Source organism: Lonchura striata, chromosome 1A (genome assembly GCF_050655825.1).
Source record: "Lonchura striata isolate lonStrDom1 chromosome 1A, ASM5065582v1, whole genome shotgun sequence".
In the NCBI taxonomy this organism is placed as follows: domain Eukaryota; kingdom Metazoa; phylum Chordata; class Aves; order Passeriformes; family Estrildidae; genus Lonchura; species Lonchura striata.
Genome location: NC_140741.1, coordinates 6457097 through 6475549, shown reverse-complemented (window position 1 = coordinate 6475549; position 18453 = coordinate 6457097). Strand labels below are relative to the sequence as shown.

The 18453-nt window shown below is 36.8% G+C and overlaps 1 protein-coding gene across 12 annotated transcripts in view; it reads right to left on the bottom strand.

The window, feature by feature from the left end:
• PACSIN2 (protein kinase C and casein kinase substrate in neurons 2) overlaps nucleotides 1-18453 on the bottom strand; it is a 51603-nt gene that overhangs the window by 27561 nt on the left and 5589 nt on the right. The window contains exon 1 of one of the 12 annotated variants that reach the window (XM_085569666.1): nucleotides 13410-13467. The exons of 7 other annotated variants lie outside the window; for them this stretch is intronic. The gene's annotated coding sequence lies outside the window, so the exon portion shown is untranslated. Of the gene's footprint in view, nucleotides 1-635; nucleotides 779-4483; nucleotides 4583-9478; nucleotides 9620-13409; nucleotides 13468-18453 lie in introns of those variants that run through there. 4 more of the 12 variants (XM_085569665.1, XM_077783194.2, XM_085569670.1 and 1 more) reach the window with 4 other exon arrangements.

Here is an 18453-nt window from a genome sequence, read left to right as displayed (position 1 = left end):
TAATTACCAAAAAAACCCAGCTTTTTCACCTGTGCTTTTACTGAGCCAAGAGGGAAAAGTTTAAACACTATGCAATTGTCAGTTTCTCTAACAGCACACCTTTACATGGAATGTGTTCTTTCCAGATAAATTTTGTCCCTTGCATTGTTTAGAATATATTCAGGTAAGCAAAGATGACCTATGTGATAACACTAAAGTATTTTTCCACATCCTTTTTTAGACAGCTATAAAGCAGTATAAAGAGGAAACCAAACTGCAGTAAGCTTGCAACTAGCTGGACCAATTAATAAGAATAGTTTAAAATTAAACAGCCAGGCATGCCATGCAGAACAAGGCAGGAATGAGGTTCTGAAGGTTGTCAGGAAGGGTTAGGGCAGATTTTCTCCTCTACACCAAGATCTTTCAACCAAAGTGCTCACTGCCATTTGGAAGAGATCTGGCACACAGCTGCAGAGTTCAGCAACTTGGAAAAAGAAAACTCTGAAGTATAAACTTAGAGGAAAGTTTCAGCCCATCCCATCCAGTCACCCATCCCACTCTCTCAAGCCACACTAGCAGTATTTTTTCCCTCAAATTACAGCCAAAAAAAAAAGACAATGAAAGTGTTCTGAAGTAATAATACAGTGTCCACTTACCTTTAAAAAAACAGCTTAAACTGTATCATTCCTGCAAATTTACTCTGAAAAGTTACACGGAAAGATTGGAAAAGCTCAAACACAGGAACATTTTCTTAAATGAAGGAACAGGTTGTGGTGACTGGGTGTTTAAAAAAACCTTTTTATTCTTCCTCAGTCAGAATTACATAATACATGGAGTTATCCTTTTTTTCCATAGAAGCATTAAAATGAACAGCACTCAGGAAATACTGATGGAATTAAGGTTTTAATATGCCAAATACTATGCTGTGAGAAAGTATGAGCAAGCGTATTTAGGGAAACATTGTGAAGTCATAGCAACAACTGGTACAGAAAAACACTGTTTTTTACAGCCTTACTTAAAAATAAACCGTATACTGAGATAGGAACATTAAGTGGTATGAGTCATGCTACCCTCACAAAATAGAATTATTACAGAAGCCAGGCCTTTAGCACATTTTTTGTCAGGGTTTGGTCCTCCCATCCTCCAAGTGAATTTGCAGAGGTATCACAAGTAAGGTTCATAGCTTTTTTTTTTTTTGTGTGTTTTTTTGTTTGTTTGTTTTTGGGATTTTTTTGTTTTGATTTGCAGGGTCTTCCATTTTACTATAAAAGAAAACCTATGAACAACTACAGATGTCACATAAAATCTAGAAAATTTAGATGTATACAACAAGAAAGATGAGTTCTGCACAGATTCTCCACAAGTGTTACCTGCATCTCACAGAGCTGGGGGTTCTGGACTGCAGCAGAACCAATCACTCCATAGGAAAGCACAGTGCCCACACCCACTTCCTATATTCCCACAACAGTCTGGCTTCATCCACTCTTTTTCTTCTCATTCCACAACTCCAGGCACATCTCCTTAGCATTTTTTTCTTGTCCCTCAACTACCAAGCGAACAGTGGCACAAGTGCTGCAGCCACCAAAAAAAGCAAGCCCAGAGAGAGCCCCTGGTGCCTTTTGTCACAAGAACACTTTAGCCAAGAGAGCTTATATAGACTAAAAATAAACCACAAAGTCCAAGTGCAGAGAGTAACTCCATATTAAACAGTACATATTGTAATAGCTAAGGAAATGATGCAAACAAACAAGGCTCCAGTTTCTTGGCCCTGACTTTTAAGCAATTCTTGTAAATTAGGATACATTGATCTTTGCCACAAGGAAACAGACCTTAATAAATAAATGTGGCTTTTTTTTTTAAGGCTTCCTCTTAGGGAACATTCTAGGCATGCTTTATGCTACAGACCTTGAATTTCTTCCTCACTGCTAGTGCCCCACTGTGTGAAAAGAAGTGCTATAAACATCCTGAGGGCTTAACACACAAGGATTTTAGAAAATATTAAATAATAATGACCAAGCAGACTTTCAGATACCACACGCAAAAGTAGCTGAACACAAGATGCTGCCTCCGCTCTCAAGGAGTTGGTTTTGATATTACTTTGAAAGCAATTTGCAAAATTCCTTCCTTTGTTCATGTTGAAATACTTGGTTTGTTGTTTTTTTTTTTTCCTGTGCAAATGCAGACTGTTGAGAGGCTAAAATAATCCAGTGAATCTCAAAATTTCTCTTAAGGCATTCATTTTTCAACAGGAAGATGAAGAAAAGCTTTTAAAGAAATCCTTCAGTTAAACCCCCTCAGGCTTTTAATAACAAATAACTCTGATAAACTCTTATGGTGAAACAGGTAGGGCTGCTTAAAGTGAGATTTTAACATTCTGACTTATTTTGGAAGATTATGTTTATTTTGAAAATGTATTTCACTATACTCAAAAAGATGGCATTAAAAAAAAAATCTAATTACAGTCCCATGCACAAGAGGCTGCTTTAAAGCATGGCAATCACTAAACTGTGGTCCTAGGTGACAAACTGGTCCACAAAAAAAACATCTCAGAATCACAGAGTGACACAACCACAAGCATGATCTCAGGTTGCTCAGGGCTTTTACACAGATGGACCTTGAGAACCACCAGAGATGGAGATGGCACAACCTCTCTGTGCAACCTATTCCAGTGATTAACTATCCTCAAGGTGACATACAGAAGAAAAAAAAATATAATCCATATTTAGAAAACCAAATGGTGCTGCCATGCATTGTCTCCAAGGACTCTACAGATGCAAGCTGAGACAATCTATCAGCCTCTAGAAGAGAAAAGCACCTGGTCACATTACCTTTTAAACTTATTTTTGGAATGACAGCATTTGTCACCATGGATCTGACTCGTCAAGATTCCAAGTTTCATGACTAAGGACTGAATTACTTACGTATAAGAACATGACTCAACTTCAATTAGCTGCTCCTAAGAACTTGCAGCTATAATATTTTTCCTTATTATTCAGTGAAGTCTCAGGTTTTGTTCCACACAGAATAGGAAGGAAACAAGACTTCCTTGTACAGAAATAAATACAATCTATGCTTTAAGTGTGAACTACTGTGGTTTGCTACCAAGTGTACCTTCCATGAACATGCTCAATCTCACATTCTCTGGTTAAATAAAGCAATTTAGATGTTACTTTATTTTCTATTTTGTCCAAAGAACTTGTTCTATAAAAGTTTCCAGTTTCTTCAGGGTTGCAATCTGTTTACTGTTCACTTAGAAAAAAGTGACATAACTTCTTTAGCAATATTGTGAAATCATGTAACAAAAGCTGCTAAGAATCACAGCTACTGACACTGCTAAGTCCATGAATTAATATGAAAAGTAAATACAAGAAAAAAGAATGCTTTGGTTTACACATTCAAGGGACACCAAAAAATTCCAGCCCCTGGTGCAAGGAAGAAATGCATCAAACCATGATTAATCACTGCTACTCAATGCTGTGAAGTCTTCTAATTGCAATCAGTAGACATGACTAAATTTTATTAACAGAAGTTAGGCCTTAGATTTTTAAAGGTAGAGTCTCAAATCCACAGCTTGGGCCTAGCTCTTCTTGAATCTATAAAACAGGGAGAATAGCACCCTCCTCCACAGGGATTTCAGATAATCCCTTAGTTTCCATCAAGAAAACAACTACAGCAACAAACACCAGAGAAAAGTCCGTAAAAGGAAACTGAATCACTGTTTCTTGGGGAATTCAGCCTCTGTGTTATAGTTGGCAGAGCCATGCACCAAATGATTTTTGGAAAGAAGTTGACAGCAACCTATTTGGTGAACCGTGAGCACTAAAGGAAGGAATCTAGGAAATGCATGCTGTTACAGACTCTGCAAACTTATTTCCTATCAGGCACACTCCTCTGAGACTGAGAGCAATGATTATTCCTAGATTTTCTAATTTGGATAACTGAATAATTTGCCATCTAGACATTTTTCAGTTAGCAAATAACATAAAATGACATTAAATAACAAAAAGCTCATAGTAGTCATTCATAACCCTGAGTAACAACAGACTTCGCATTTCTCAATTAAGAAAACCCCGAGTTTAAGGTTGCTTGGTCCACAACAATCTCCTTGGTATTGGATTATATCTGCCCATGCCCACGTCTGTTAAATGCTGAATGTGAAACCACTGAAAGTAGCACTCATTCACTGCCCTAAATATACAAGCCATGAACACACATTCAAGCCACAGTTTCAGCACACATCAGATCATGAAACAGATTAAACTTCTATGATAATTACCACATGTAAAAAAATCCCACACAGCTCTAGTGAGGAGACAGTCTCTAAAATTAAACTCTTCAGGCACATTAACACTGTGTCATACAATCTTACAATGGATACATTTCATAATCCATAATAAAAGGAGTAAGAACGGCCACTTTGGTAATTACTGATTATTTTACTAAAAAAACCGAAACTCAAAATTACTGATCAAACAATTGGAATACATACAGCACAGAAGTATACCTGAAACATGAGGCAACGACCCAACATGCTCAAGAAGACTCTTGGCCTGCACATTTTCTTTCATCCATGTAAAATACAACCTTGCTCTCACGCTCCAAAGACTGGCAGAGCCCTGGAGCTGGCAGCTCTTATCTCCTGCCCTCCCTCCCCATAATTAGTGGCCAGACATGCTGGTTAGACATGCTGCTGTTACACATGTTGGTTTTTTGCACATTCATCACCTAACCATCCCTAAGAGCTCCCACATGCTGCCAGCAGAGCCTCCCTCTGCATTTTTCCAATTAACCAGGAGATACTTGAAATAGCAACACTGACTTTGGGGAAAAATGATTTTTTATTCTCAGCTTGACAAGCCAGTGCGTGTAGGTGTATTATTTGAATTGTGCAATTTTTGTTCTAACCAGGGAAGCTATTAATCACCTTCAGAGGCTTTGCAGAGGTTTTTATTTAAAGTTAGAACTGACCACAGAAATTATTAACACTGCAAAATACTTGCTTTAAATGGTAGAGATATACCAGCTAAGATGCAAAGTTGAGGAAGTGATCTGGGGAGCTTTAAAATATTAGCATCTATTTAAAAAAACATTAACATTTTCAGAATATACTTTTTTTTAATCTGGAGGCATGAGGGGAAAATCCATATTAATGTTTTCTAAACTGTAAGAAAAAATGTGCATAAAATTTGGCTTTGAGTAAATTTTGCCAGAAAGCCATCAGAAGAACTCAGGATTATTTGTCAATTAAAATAACATTTAAAAATATTCTTTGATTTTTCAAATCTGTTTAGGATTAAATGATTAAAATGATAAAGTGCAGGAGGAATTTAAATTTAATTAGAGGTGTTCACCCTTTCAGAATGTTCACTTTTGTAATGCCTATGACAGCACACACTAATTTATACGTCCTGTTGAAGTCTCCCAAAATTAAATGAACCTTAATATCTTGGCATCCTTCCTAACTAAATAAAATTGAGATAAATATGCTTTTAGGTTTGTTTCAAAAAAAGCATGAAGGGAGCACAATACCACATGTCTTCAACTTGCAAATTACACCTTGTAAGCATTTAATCTTTAAGTGTCCAGATACTTTTCAAAATAAATAATTGATCCTTTATCTAGTGGAATTAGATGGCTTGCTATGTACACTAATAATGAAAACTTATTTTCGTAAAATGTCAAGGGAAATATCTCAAGCATATACATTTCTACTTAGCTGAATACAGAATTAAACAACAGTGCAAAACCAAGAAGAGTGCAGAGCAGTGATATTGATGGATTGTCCAGGAGAGGAACCATGAAACAGCATTTACAGCTGCACTGACAAAGCAGTTGCAGAGAGCAGTGACATGTACACAACTGCTCTAAAATGGCCTATAATTAAGAAGCAAAATAGAACATTACAAAAAGCACTACCTGACATCAAAACTTACTTATGTGACCACCCAGCATGAACACTGCTCTACTTCAAAACAGAAACCCCAGAAAAGGACATAAATAAAAAGCAATACAATAACCATTGTAGAAATTGGTATGTGTTGTGGACAGCAGGCTGGATGAGCCCAGAGCCATCAGTTCAAACATGATAAACACACTCCCTTACACTCAAACAAACACTGCAAATCATCATACTCAGCCAAAAATACTTTTGTATCAGCTATGACACGGTAGAGCACATTTTGGTAGGAAAAAGCAATTATGCCTGCTGTTTGGGACATTGTTCCACATTCTGGTTACACGCTGTTTACCTAAAAAGCCATGCCTTAATTCGCTGGTATTTCTTCCAGCTGCGGAGCTGGGCAGCGTAACTGCACAGAGAACCACAATACCTGCACAGCACTGCCCAACCTCCACTTCCACAAACACTATTCTCTCATCAGCGTGTACTTCAGCACTTCCTGTGGGCTGATGAAAACCTTGTAGATCAAGCTAATGTCTTTCCCCCCCGCCCCAACAGCATCAGTCAAAATAACACGGGGTTTTCTGTCATAATATGATTCTGTATAGCTACAAAGCTGAATATCTGGTGTACTATAACCTTTAGGTAAGACCATGGGTGGCCCATTTTAAAGGAAGGCATTTTTAATCATACAACTGGCTTAAGTGGAGGAGAGTGTTTTTAAATATTTCAGTGAAACACACAGGCACACTTTGCAGATGCGTCACTTAGGAAACAGATGTGTTGTTTCAGTGTTTCATAGTCAAAAGCTGTACTTTTCCATCTCAGGAAATACAGGGCTCTAGTATTAATTAATGATACACTGACATGCATTGAATAGATCTAAACCTTTAAATTATGGTGAAACAAGGCTGTCTTCCAGAATCTGAAGGTTGCACTGAGGAACTACTGTTCTTTACTTCAGGAGAGAACCAATTCAGATAGCTCACTTGAACCAAATTCAGGCTGGTCTTTAACACAGACTTGTTTCCAAAGCTTAAATCACTGTTAGAAACTAAATCTGTGCATTAGCAACATGCCAGAATACCCTATTTTCTGCTTATCTTAGAGAGATACAGATGATTATGACTGGTAAAAACTAGGAAGGCTGCCTGGGGCAGAGGAACCTTCATGGGTGAACCCATGAAAATCTGTGAACTCTTCAAATGCTAGTGAATTTTTCTGTCACTTTTTGTAGATACAAATAAAGGATTATTTCCTTACCATGGATAAAGAGAAAGCACAAAGAATAACAGACCTTCCTACAGAGTGTCTCAGAAGGACATTGATGAAGGTGAAAGAGAAGACCCCCAGACACAGTAAAATAACAGACCACAATGTGCTGATGTTATACTTGATATAAACAGTACAGAGACATCACATTTCCACACAAAACTCCTTGAAGCTGAATGGATTACTATGTAGTAAGCAAACCCAGCAATTTTCTAGGCTAGATCCTCAACACAAGTAGCCTATAACACCAGAAATTATTTGCTAGTTTAGCTTTTGCTCATGGGACAGCCAAAACTGGCAAAGAACTGTATCCCAGGACTTGCACCCTAAAGCACAAATTAAATGACCACTTCCCTAACTGTTGGCTCCTATTAAAACTGTGCAAAGGCTTTGGTTTCCATAATTACCAATTCTTTCTGCAGGCATTATCCCCTCACTGCCATAGCCCTGCTGACAAAAAAGCAGGTAAAATCATCATGCAACATTCCTCGACTCTCAAAATACACAGAGTAGTTCAGTATTTGGGGAAAATACTATCAATGTAAAAATTGCTAAAGAAGATGGTCTTACAACTTAAAAGCAACATTTTCAGCTGTGACAGCCATCAGATTATGTACCACTTAATCAGTTTCATTTCTGGACCAATACAAAATGTACAGACCTCTGCAGAATACAATTCATAAATGCAGAAAGAAAACAACCACGGGCACATTTAACTTCAACTATCCTTCTCTACAGTAAGTTAAATAAATAATTATTCATTTAGGAACAATAAAAGATCTATTCAAGTGATTAAAAATCAATGCTATCCTGTAACAGCACAAAAGAGCATGTGACTGTATTTCATATTTAAGATTAAATAAGATTAATTCAGATTTTAAAGCAAACTGAATGCAGCTTCCAAAGAACTATTAGGAGAATTAAAATTGCTTGGTTGTGTTAAAGTTGGAGAGAAGGTTACTCAATACTTATTTTCATTAACATGGTCACTGAAAAAAGAAACTCTTGAATTCTATTTAAACAGATTTTCAGCTCAGTGAATTTGAGATAAACTTTAGCCAGGACCTCTCATGTTTCTAGGCAATTAGATTTTCTGCTCCTGAAATGGTAATTACTGCAACAAGGTCAGAAGACCTCTACTTACAAGTTAGTAATCTATAGAATACAAGTTGCTGACTTAGTAGAATTAAACATTCCCTAAAAACATGTAATTATTTTTGGTGAGAAATATAATTATCTGCCTCCTTACCATGCACTAAACTCATTGGTCTAAGCTACCTGGAAGTATCACACTTAAATATTAGGATCAGAAATCATATTTTACGGTCTTCCCTGTACATGCAATTTGACAAGCAAGGACAGAAAGGGGGGGTTGTTTGTTTTGATTTGTTTGGGGTTTTTAAAAAACACATACAGTACACTTACACCTACTTTAACCCTAATGAAACTGAAAAAATCAAGAGTTTTCAGTTTGCAGAAAAAGGTGTTGCTTTAAAAGAGGCACATGAGATCAGGTTAGACAATGGAGAAGGTGAGAGTTTTTCTTTGGTTTGCAAAGGTTTCACTAATCTTATTAAGGGTTTAGAAAAGAAAGCACAGCAGAGCAGCCAAGCTTACCCATGATTTTCAGCAATCTGGATACCTGTTATGTGACCTTATACAGCTCTCAAACACACAGATCACTCAAATGCAGAATTCCTAAACATAATAATGTGAAATGAATGCTTAAATTGCGTCAACTAACCTCACAAAGAGTAGTCTTTTCTACCCTGCTGCCACTTTTCAGGAAAAGCAAAGCTTTTTATGCCATTTTAAATTAATTCCTGACCAAAATACAAGTAGGTCAGCCATCTACTCTGCAACCTAAATTGGACTGAAGTTCAAGGAAAGTGGGACAAGAGGCCCCATGAGCTGACAGCTCTTGCTCGCACCATCACCATTGTGTTTTTGCAGTTAATAAAGCTGTGCCATCACTGACTGGAGAGCAGTGAAACAGAAGCATATAACCTGCACAAGGGGTACAATCAGAAGGCAGAAAAAAGAAAGGTAGATAACCCCAACCAAGTTCAATTTATTGCTCTCTCAAGGGCAGAGTCTGAAAAACACTATGGCACTTTTCATAATCACACTCTTTAGCATCACAATTCAAGTCAAGAGCATTTCAGCTGAGAACACCTGTGAAACTTAAGTACAAACATTTCTCACTTCGGGTTCTGAAGGCTTAAAGCCTTAATATATAAACATTATGAGAAAAAGTAAGCCCACCTCTAGAAAATCTCCTAAACCCACAAAGCTAATGCCCCCTCTAGTAATAAAACAGTACCATACCACGGTTTGGTCATTTCATAACTCCTTGGTCATTTCAAGCTGTCTGGAGAAGAGGAGAATTTGCTCTAAACCCACGAAGAGAACCCCTCCAGAAACTGCAGCCATGAGCTCATTAACACTTGCTGCTAATAAAGGCAGCTCAACAGCTGAAGAGTCATGGCTCAGACCACAGCTGTTTTGTTTTGTCCTTACTCCTAAAGCTTAAGGGTACAGAGCACATGAAAGAATAACTTGAAAAAATATTTTTAAAATATCCTTTGAAGTATCTACTAAGGTTATCTTAGAACAGGCAAAGTCATGTTTAAGAAAGATTTGTAATTTAAAAAGATAAGACTAAAGGCACAAGGAGAGATCGTGAGTATAGCTATAAGGGTTTTCTTGTCACTAAGTATTATTAACTTATTAGGTACAATATCTGCAGGGTACACACACAAATACTCCTAAGGTGGTTTCTTTCCTTCCTTTTGTGTTTAACTTGAAATTCACTTCATATTGAAAAAATCTTTGCAATTGATCTCTGAAAGACAAAAGAACTGCTTCACCAAGGCAAAATATCTAGTTGATGCATCAGCCACCCAAAATTATAAAAATAGACAATACACTTAAAACCAGCTATATTTTACATCTAAAAAATAGCATTAGTAAAGAATGTGCTATGTAGAGTATTCAAAAGCTTAATAACCTTGATTCATTAGACAACATGCATTTATTCTCTATCTTGTGATTTATGAAACTGAAATGTCCAACTCTTGGCACCTTCCAACAAATTGCCTACCTTTTTCCATTATAAGAGCTATGAAGAACTTCAACATTCATTATATTTCATGGATAAACAGTTTCTTATCTACTTTATGTTTGCCACACTATCTTAAAAAGCCTGTAGCCATAATTCCAGCTGAAAATGCAAATTTCAGACCAAGGAAGGCTAATGTTTATTGACCCTGTCATGGACCAGTGACACTTTAGCACTGGAAATTCTACTCATTTGAGTCTGACAATTGATGATCTAGTTAACTGTGGCAGCGGGCAGTCTAGCAGACTTGGTTTCATCAGGAAAAAAAATCCTTTACTTTTCAGGTCCACAGAAGATAAAATTTAGATCTGTTTGCATTTTTAATGACAGATTTTAATTGGGAAGTCAACACAATAACTGAAGAAATCGGGAAAGGATGAGGATTATGGTGAGGGTCACAGGATCCTGAAAACAAGTCCTGGGAACAGATGAGGTTAGACTACTCAATATTTCTTCAAAGAGTGTTTAACAGCCACACTTTTCTACAGTAATCAGATCCCACAAGAAATACTTCAGCTGAATATTTGTCAAGTTCTAATGCTCACAGAACTGGGAGCAGCCTGACCTCTCTAGCCCAATCTTTCATGGGAAGGGAGCCTCGCTGAGATTACACAGCACCCTGGCCAGTCACAGCTTCAAAGTGTTCAGTGTGGGGACTCTACAATCAATTATCCACCAATTCACAAGGCATCACTTTCAGTTTCTGAAAGACAAAAGCTAGAGTGGCATTCTAATGGCCAGTTACATTTCATTTGCTTTTTTACCGTCTGCACACACACAACTGTAGTCCATTTTTCTTTTTTCTTACGCTGAAGTACAAGTCTACACAGATTAATCTTGCAACCAAAGCCATTCACTAATCCTTTAAATATGAATTCTAATATGTGAAGAAAAATTTCATGGTATTGGTACAACACAAAAAGTTCACACTATACTTAATTCATGTAATGACATAGGTCTTTCACTATGGTCCATTTTGAATGACATAAATTGCAGATATTCAAATATTTAAGCTAGAAAAGAGACTAATTTGGTACACACATACTCAACAATTAGTCTTTGTCCTGGCCATTGCATGTCCTGTTATAACTACCTGCTCCTTATCATATGAACATGTTTTTACTGTAGCATCCACTGACATGAGATAAAGCTCTAAATCCAAACTTTCAGACTTTAATTTCTAGCACTGACACCTAAAACTCCATTCAAAGGCAGGCAGCTGTTCTTCCAGAAATATTTGTGTGTCTATTCTTATTGATACATAAATTGAAGGATTTTAATAACACCAAACCAGTCTAGACAACATTTTGTTAGAACTAACATCCACCTGCAGTTCAGCTGTAAGAACTTTTTCTAAAAGAAGATACAGTAGTTGCCACACAAATCTTCTCTTGGTCTTCACTCTGAGGCTCTCAGTAATGATGCCTGGTACCAACTGGAACAATTCAGAACTGCTGCATAACTGTTATGCAATATCAGAAGAGTCCTACAGTTTTTTCAAAGTTCTCCCTGGAAGCTTGTATGAGAATATATGAACTATATCCCTACAACATTCACCAAATAAAGAAGTTTCTAAAGATAGCCTTTTCCACCTAAAAATAATGCAGCAATAAAGAAGGCCATTTGAACAGGTTTAGTGCTGGCTCACAGCTGTGACTAAGTCTTAGCAAAATTAGCTTTAACTAACTCCAACTGAAAATCAAAATGTATCATCACTGCCCATTTTCTTGTGTCTGGAAGGGTAAAAATCAATGGAAGACAGCACCACCATAAACACCTTGAAAAAAGTTCCTTCTAATGTCACTGATACAAAGTAAACAGGACACAATTACGCAAGAAGGGTTCTTTTAGCTATGAGAAAAACTTCTGGCTCAAGGGATCCAATATTTCCAAATACAAAGCTAGCACTTCTGCCTATAAGATGAAAGCACTGAAAGCTTATCCAAATTTTGAAAACCTCTAAATTCTTATTTTACGGTCCTCCAGTTAGGGCATTTCAATAGTAATATTCCAGAATATATTCAATGATTTCAGGATTTGGAGGCAAGTTACTTCTGTACAGCTTACTCAGCTTAACACAGATAATCAGTAATTCTGTATTGAGCTCTGAATTCCAGACAAAACCAGAAGAAATCAAGTAACAAATTGTTAAATTAATTTTCAAATACCTAACTTCTTGCTTGAATATTTAAGTTCAGCAGCCTAGCTTTAGACAGCTGTTGCATTTTCATTTTATATATTTGACATATATATCTGCCAAATCCCTACTTGCGCTTGTCTTTCACCTGATATGATTTTTTTTCCCCCCTTAGGACAGAAAAACAACTGGGAAACAAGATATAAATGTCTTTTTAAGCTGATGTGGTTGGACTTACAGGAGCTCCTTCAGTATTCACAGCCACACAAATTCTAATGGCAAAGCCTAGGTGCAATATGCTATTCTTTGCACATTCCAATAATTCTCTTGAGCCGTTTCAGCTGCATAACTAGAGAAAGTAGCTCAAATTTAATTCATTCTGGGAAGCAATGTGGAGATTCCTGGAGGATTGCAACAACAGTTGACAAAGCAATTTAACAAGACCTGCAGTTCTACATTGCTTTTTTCTCCCCATTTGGAGGGTTGAATACTGCACAAGTTAATTGGTATTGCATTACAAAGGGTGTTTCACAAGATTTTCATAAAAGGTTTTTTTTCCTGAAATGAGATTACATAACTTTCTTCTGTAACTATTCAGTGCAATAAAAAAGTTGAAGGATTCATGTGATACATTTTTCCTTGGCAAATTCAAAACATATTTTGAGAAGTGTGTTTATAAAATCTTCAGCTTTAAAAAGTCAATTTGCACAACAGATTTTGATGGTATTTTTCCTACCTAATAAATTGCATTCCAGTGAGTATGCTAGATAAAGTATATGCTTTACACAGCCATGGAAATTAAAAAAACCCCAAACACATTAAACTTCAAAACTGAAATACTAACATCATTCACAACCCAGACAAATCATATCAAAAGTTATTATACTGGGAGAGCAATATTCACTCAGAAAACACAGTATTTTATCCATATGTATGAAATAATTCACATGTGAAATAAATACTGCAAATGCAGAAAATAAAACACAAACCAAATGAAATACCTTTGGATGTACTCGAAAACTTCCAAACCTGTTAATTTCCTTCCTGCTGTGCAAAAAGATACTTTTGCAGTGGCATAAAAACTTTTAAAATTATTACTGTAAAACTAGTAATTTTGTTCAACAACACATTAATTACATGCTACATTTAGCTAATTACACAAAGTGTTTCTGCAATGCCTAACAACAAGTAGAAACAAAGGTGCTTCCTATCCAGCCTCTTTTGCAAGAAAGGGGAGGAGGGATAAAGGGGAGATCTCCAATCACAGTTTTAGTTTCTGTACAGGGCTAGTAAAAAAGCCCAGCTAAGTGGATCTCTGTAGAAACAGAAACAACATCCGAGTTTATCAGACTAATCAAAGTCTAAGCATAGAAACTACAGGTTATCTTGCACAGCCCAAAATAAATTCAGAATCACTGTATGATACTTATTCATCTATTTGCGTTTATCAGTTATGGATCTGTTTGTTCTGATCTGACAAGGATTAACACTGCACAACACAGATTTTACTCATGGCACCACACACCACGGGATTTACATTCTACCTATGGAATAGCCTATGCTAAAACAAGAGCTAAATTTGCAGTCATTTGATACAGACTAAACCCACAGGTTATTCTCTGATCTAGGGATGCAACAAGCCAAAGCAGAAGCAGCTGCCTATATACTACTTTGGACAAAGAATTCTTTAGCCAAATTCAAAGCAATTTTAAGATCAAATCTCATTTCAAATAAATTTTAAGATTCACATACAGATCACTTAAAACTATATGGAGTGTCCTTTAATTTCTTCAAATTTGTGTGTATGAACATAACTAATAGATTTGGTCCTAGCTCAATGAACAGACAAGACATTCATGATATCCCAGGCACCTTTACCAGTGCACACAACAACTAAACATAGAAAACCACAAAATGGTCTGCAATACTGTTCTAAGATGTTCTCTGCTAGCCAATCTAAGCACCTACCTAAAGAAAAATCTGGTGGTATAGCAGTTCACTCCGAATAGCCAAGAAAGCAGACTGGACAGTATCACAGAACAAAAGTAACCCAACTAAATCTACTCCTCGAATTCCAAAATTCTAAAAAAAAAACCAAAACCAAACCAATCAACCCCCCAAAAAAAAATCCAACAACCAACAAAACCCAAACAAAAACCACCAAATGAACAACAAAAAAAAATCCCTCACAAAACAAAAAAGCACAAAAAACAAACACCCAAAACCATAAATCCAAAGATGTTTCAATAAGGTAGGGAAGCAATTTTTCAGGAAATGCTATCAGGAAATTATAGCAATGGCATGGGGTTTTTGTACACCTAGATTTTACCCTGGGAGAAAGAAAAAAAAATGAAAGAAGATATTAACACTATAAAAACAGCACTTGATTCTTTCCACAAAATTGCATCAACTTTGGAAATCAAATATTGAACTGAAATTCAAAGCTACTTCTTCAAAATTTTGTGTGTTAACAGATTAATCTAAATAATCTCCTAGGAGTTTCAAAACAATTATTTAGCATTCCCCTTTTTTTCTGCAAATACGTAACATTCATTACATAAGAATAAAATATCAGCATTAAACCTTAGAAACACCTACATGATTTACAAATTAATATTCTAGAAGTAAAAAGGCAATGACTTATGGCTCCTTTCCACTTGGAACTTGTTTAACTTTAAAAAGTATTTCAATTGTCTTCTGGTACTTCCACTCCAGACTACTTTAAGCAGAAAAAAATCAAGAAAAACACCCAGAAGTTTACCTTTAAACTGATAAATTTTATATAATTTTATACTTCTTTTCTATTCACCCATGTATTTAAAATTGATAAAATTCAAGAAACAAGTTCAAGCATATCTGCAATTCCCTTAACTGTAGACAGTGTAAGGGTAGAGTGTGAGTGAAGAAGTGTCACATCTTTCTCAGTGTTATTTCAGCAGCTCAGGTAGCACAGCTTCAGCTGCCAGGGCAAACAGCAATGTTCCATTTATATCCATCCATTCCATTTCCCTTCCTTTATTACAACTGACCACTTCTGGCATGCATTTGATTATAAAAGCACTGATACAGAGACCTGTTTACATTCAACATTCACTTTGCAGGTCAACTTTACAGAAATTATCCACTGCACTCCACAGCTCAATACATAAGCTGATCACTTTGTTATGGCATAAATTCATTCCACCGACAGTGACTGATACTGTTTGTGCCACATCCCCAGTCATCCCTCCTGACCCATCCGTATGCCATCAGTTCTGTTTGGGAAGTCAGGTGCTAAGCTTTATCCAGCTGAAAATGACTCTGCAGAAATAAGAAGTTTCTTGCTGGACCGGAGAACCGACTCCAGACAAGCACAGCCAGATAAACACAACCACCACAGGGCAGGTAGCAAGAACAGATAGCTGAGCACCAGTGAAAAACTTTGATTTCCTGTTTTAGTCACAACACAACACAGACTATCACTGGTTTTGAAGTAACTTATCACTGCGAGTAGAAGCAGCAACAAACTTTGGAGCCAGTTTAATAAGCTACAAGATGTTATGCTAATACAAAGAATTAGGCAAGTACACAGACCACACACAAGATACCCTTCAGAGAAAGGCTGGCACCCTGAAAGAAAGGCAAAAAGATTTTTTCATTGCTTATGTATAAGCAGCAGGCATACAAGTAAGAGATGATATTATTGCCTTTGGGAACATAAATCAAGGCCATTTAATAACACTGAAACTTCACTGTACATGTCACACAGCTGAAAAGCTTGTATGTGGTTACGTAGGGAGAGAGGACTGGTCAGTAAAGGAGTGGTGACACTTCTGCAATAATATTCATTACTCATTTGAAATATTAGCTACTTTAAAGAACAATTAACACTCCACAGAGTCTTTGCACCACATGAGCACTAAGTGGTATTTACCAGAGGCCACTAATGCACACTACACAACAGAGCACACACAGCTCCTTCTGCAACAAGCTGCTGTGGGAAGGAGAATTTTTGTGGGGTCCTTTGGTCCCACCCAGGTGTGTTGCATGTTTCACTTTCCCAACTCCAAAATTTGTATGGGATTTATAGGTGACAGTGTCCTAACTCGAACAGCATACTGAATTCACCATGAAGGAACTCCATGCATCCACACTTCAAAAGAGAATGGATGACAGAACTAGAAGTCATCCTGTCCTGAGAAGCTCAGCTTCAGCAATCTGCTAAAATAATATTACTTCAGTATTATTTTAATATTACTACATAATATGAGAATAACAGATAATCACTCAAGACTTTTTTTAATAGCTGTCCCCAAAGCCACATTAGAAGAAGAAAACCACATTACCTGCAAAAACACCTCTAAGTGAAGTGGAAAAGAAGGGAAGTTCACAGTAACAAATATAACAAAAGCTAGAAATGATGGAAGATAGCAGAATAAACACAGAAATAGTTGTATTGGTAGACTGCAAATACATTTAAAGCTCCTTTATTATCCTTACTGTAACAACCTTCACAACAATGCTATCACTCAATGTAGTAACAAGGCAGAAGACGAATAATCTTATTTGACTGGTATTATTAGCCCTTAAATTAGAAATTAAAAGGACTTAGAAGCCCAAACCAGGTTTTGTTCAAGAATTTTAAAATACAATTTGGGATGCTCTAGCAAGCCCAGCACAAAGAATCACCCTGACAATACCCAGGCACTCCCTCCTTCATCCCCCTGAAGGGTGCCTTTCCACCCATCCCTGGAAAATTACCTGAGGTGGTACAGAATAACCTCCAGGTCCTGCCAAGCCCCTCCTGCCTATTGCATAAATTAACCTGTCCTGGCCAGAACCAGAATAAGTCAATTAAAACAGAACAAGAGAGATTCCATCTGAGCGTACCAAGTTGATAATTATTACATAGTAAAAAGAAAGATACTATACAACCAAATCCTTAGCATCACTTTCTTTTTTATGAGGACCCCATCCTGAGTGATGGTTTCGTTATTCTGATTAAGATACAGAATAATACAAGCTCAGTCTGATGTTACATTTATTTTAAACCCTGAAAAGACAGAGTCAAGAAATATTACAAAACTGGATGCGTTAATCAAGGTACTGCTAAGCTATTTATCATTATTATTGGCAACCTGTGAACAGATCAGGAATCATGATTGATCTACTGCCCAAATTTAAAAAAAGCCTGAGGAAATATCCTATCTGGACCATTTGCTGAAATGAGCACAACCTAAAGATCCTAATTTGCAATTCACATTGGACTGTATCAAGACAAAGGTTAATTTCCCTATCTCATAAACATAAACTAATATTTTAAGCATCAGGTTTGAGGAATTCTGAAATGAAGCAGAACACTCAGTTGAATGTGCTCAATGAAATTTAGGATATAAATAAAGTGCTGTTAGGCAGGAAGCTAGAAGTATATATTATCTGACTACACACCAGAGAGATTACCCTGTTAGAGGCAACAGGGCTAATTAGCTAACTGGGCACCTACGAGGGTTGTGGTAGACTCTACATCTATTTTATCTAAAGGGGAAATTTTCTTTGTGGAGGTATCAAATTCCAAGAGGGATTCATTCTAAGTCCTATAGACAATCTTTTTCAGAAAAGATCAGATGATTACAAATGGTTCTTTCCTGGACTAAAATCTATTAATCATTCTTCTACATTTCTTATGCATACTATTAGCAATTGGATAATCAACCTAATTACATATTTTAAGAGCAGCAGCAATTAAAATCTGTTTAATCAAATAATAATATCTTAAAATGTCTACAGAATGCTAATGCATGATCCACCTACCAAAACTGCCTATTCATTAAAGCCATCTCCAACACTTGCTCCTGAGGATACAGCAAATTTGCAGTCCATGGAGGACCCCAGAGTGGAGCCACAAAAGCCCAAGGGGGGCTGTGACTCCTGATGGAGCAGGCTGATCCTGAAAGACTGACTCCCTGGAAAGAACCCACACCAGAGCAGTTTGTGAAGAACTGCAGCCTGAGAGAATTCACGTTGGAGAACTTTGTGAAGAGCTGTCTTCTGTGGGAGGAGAGAAAG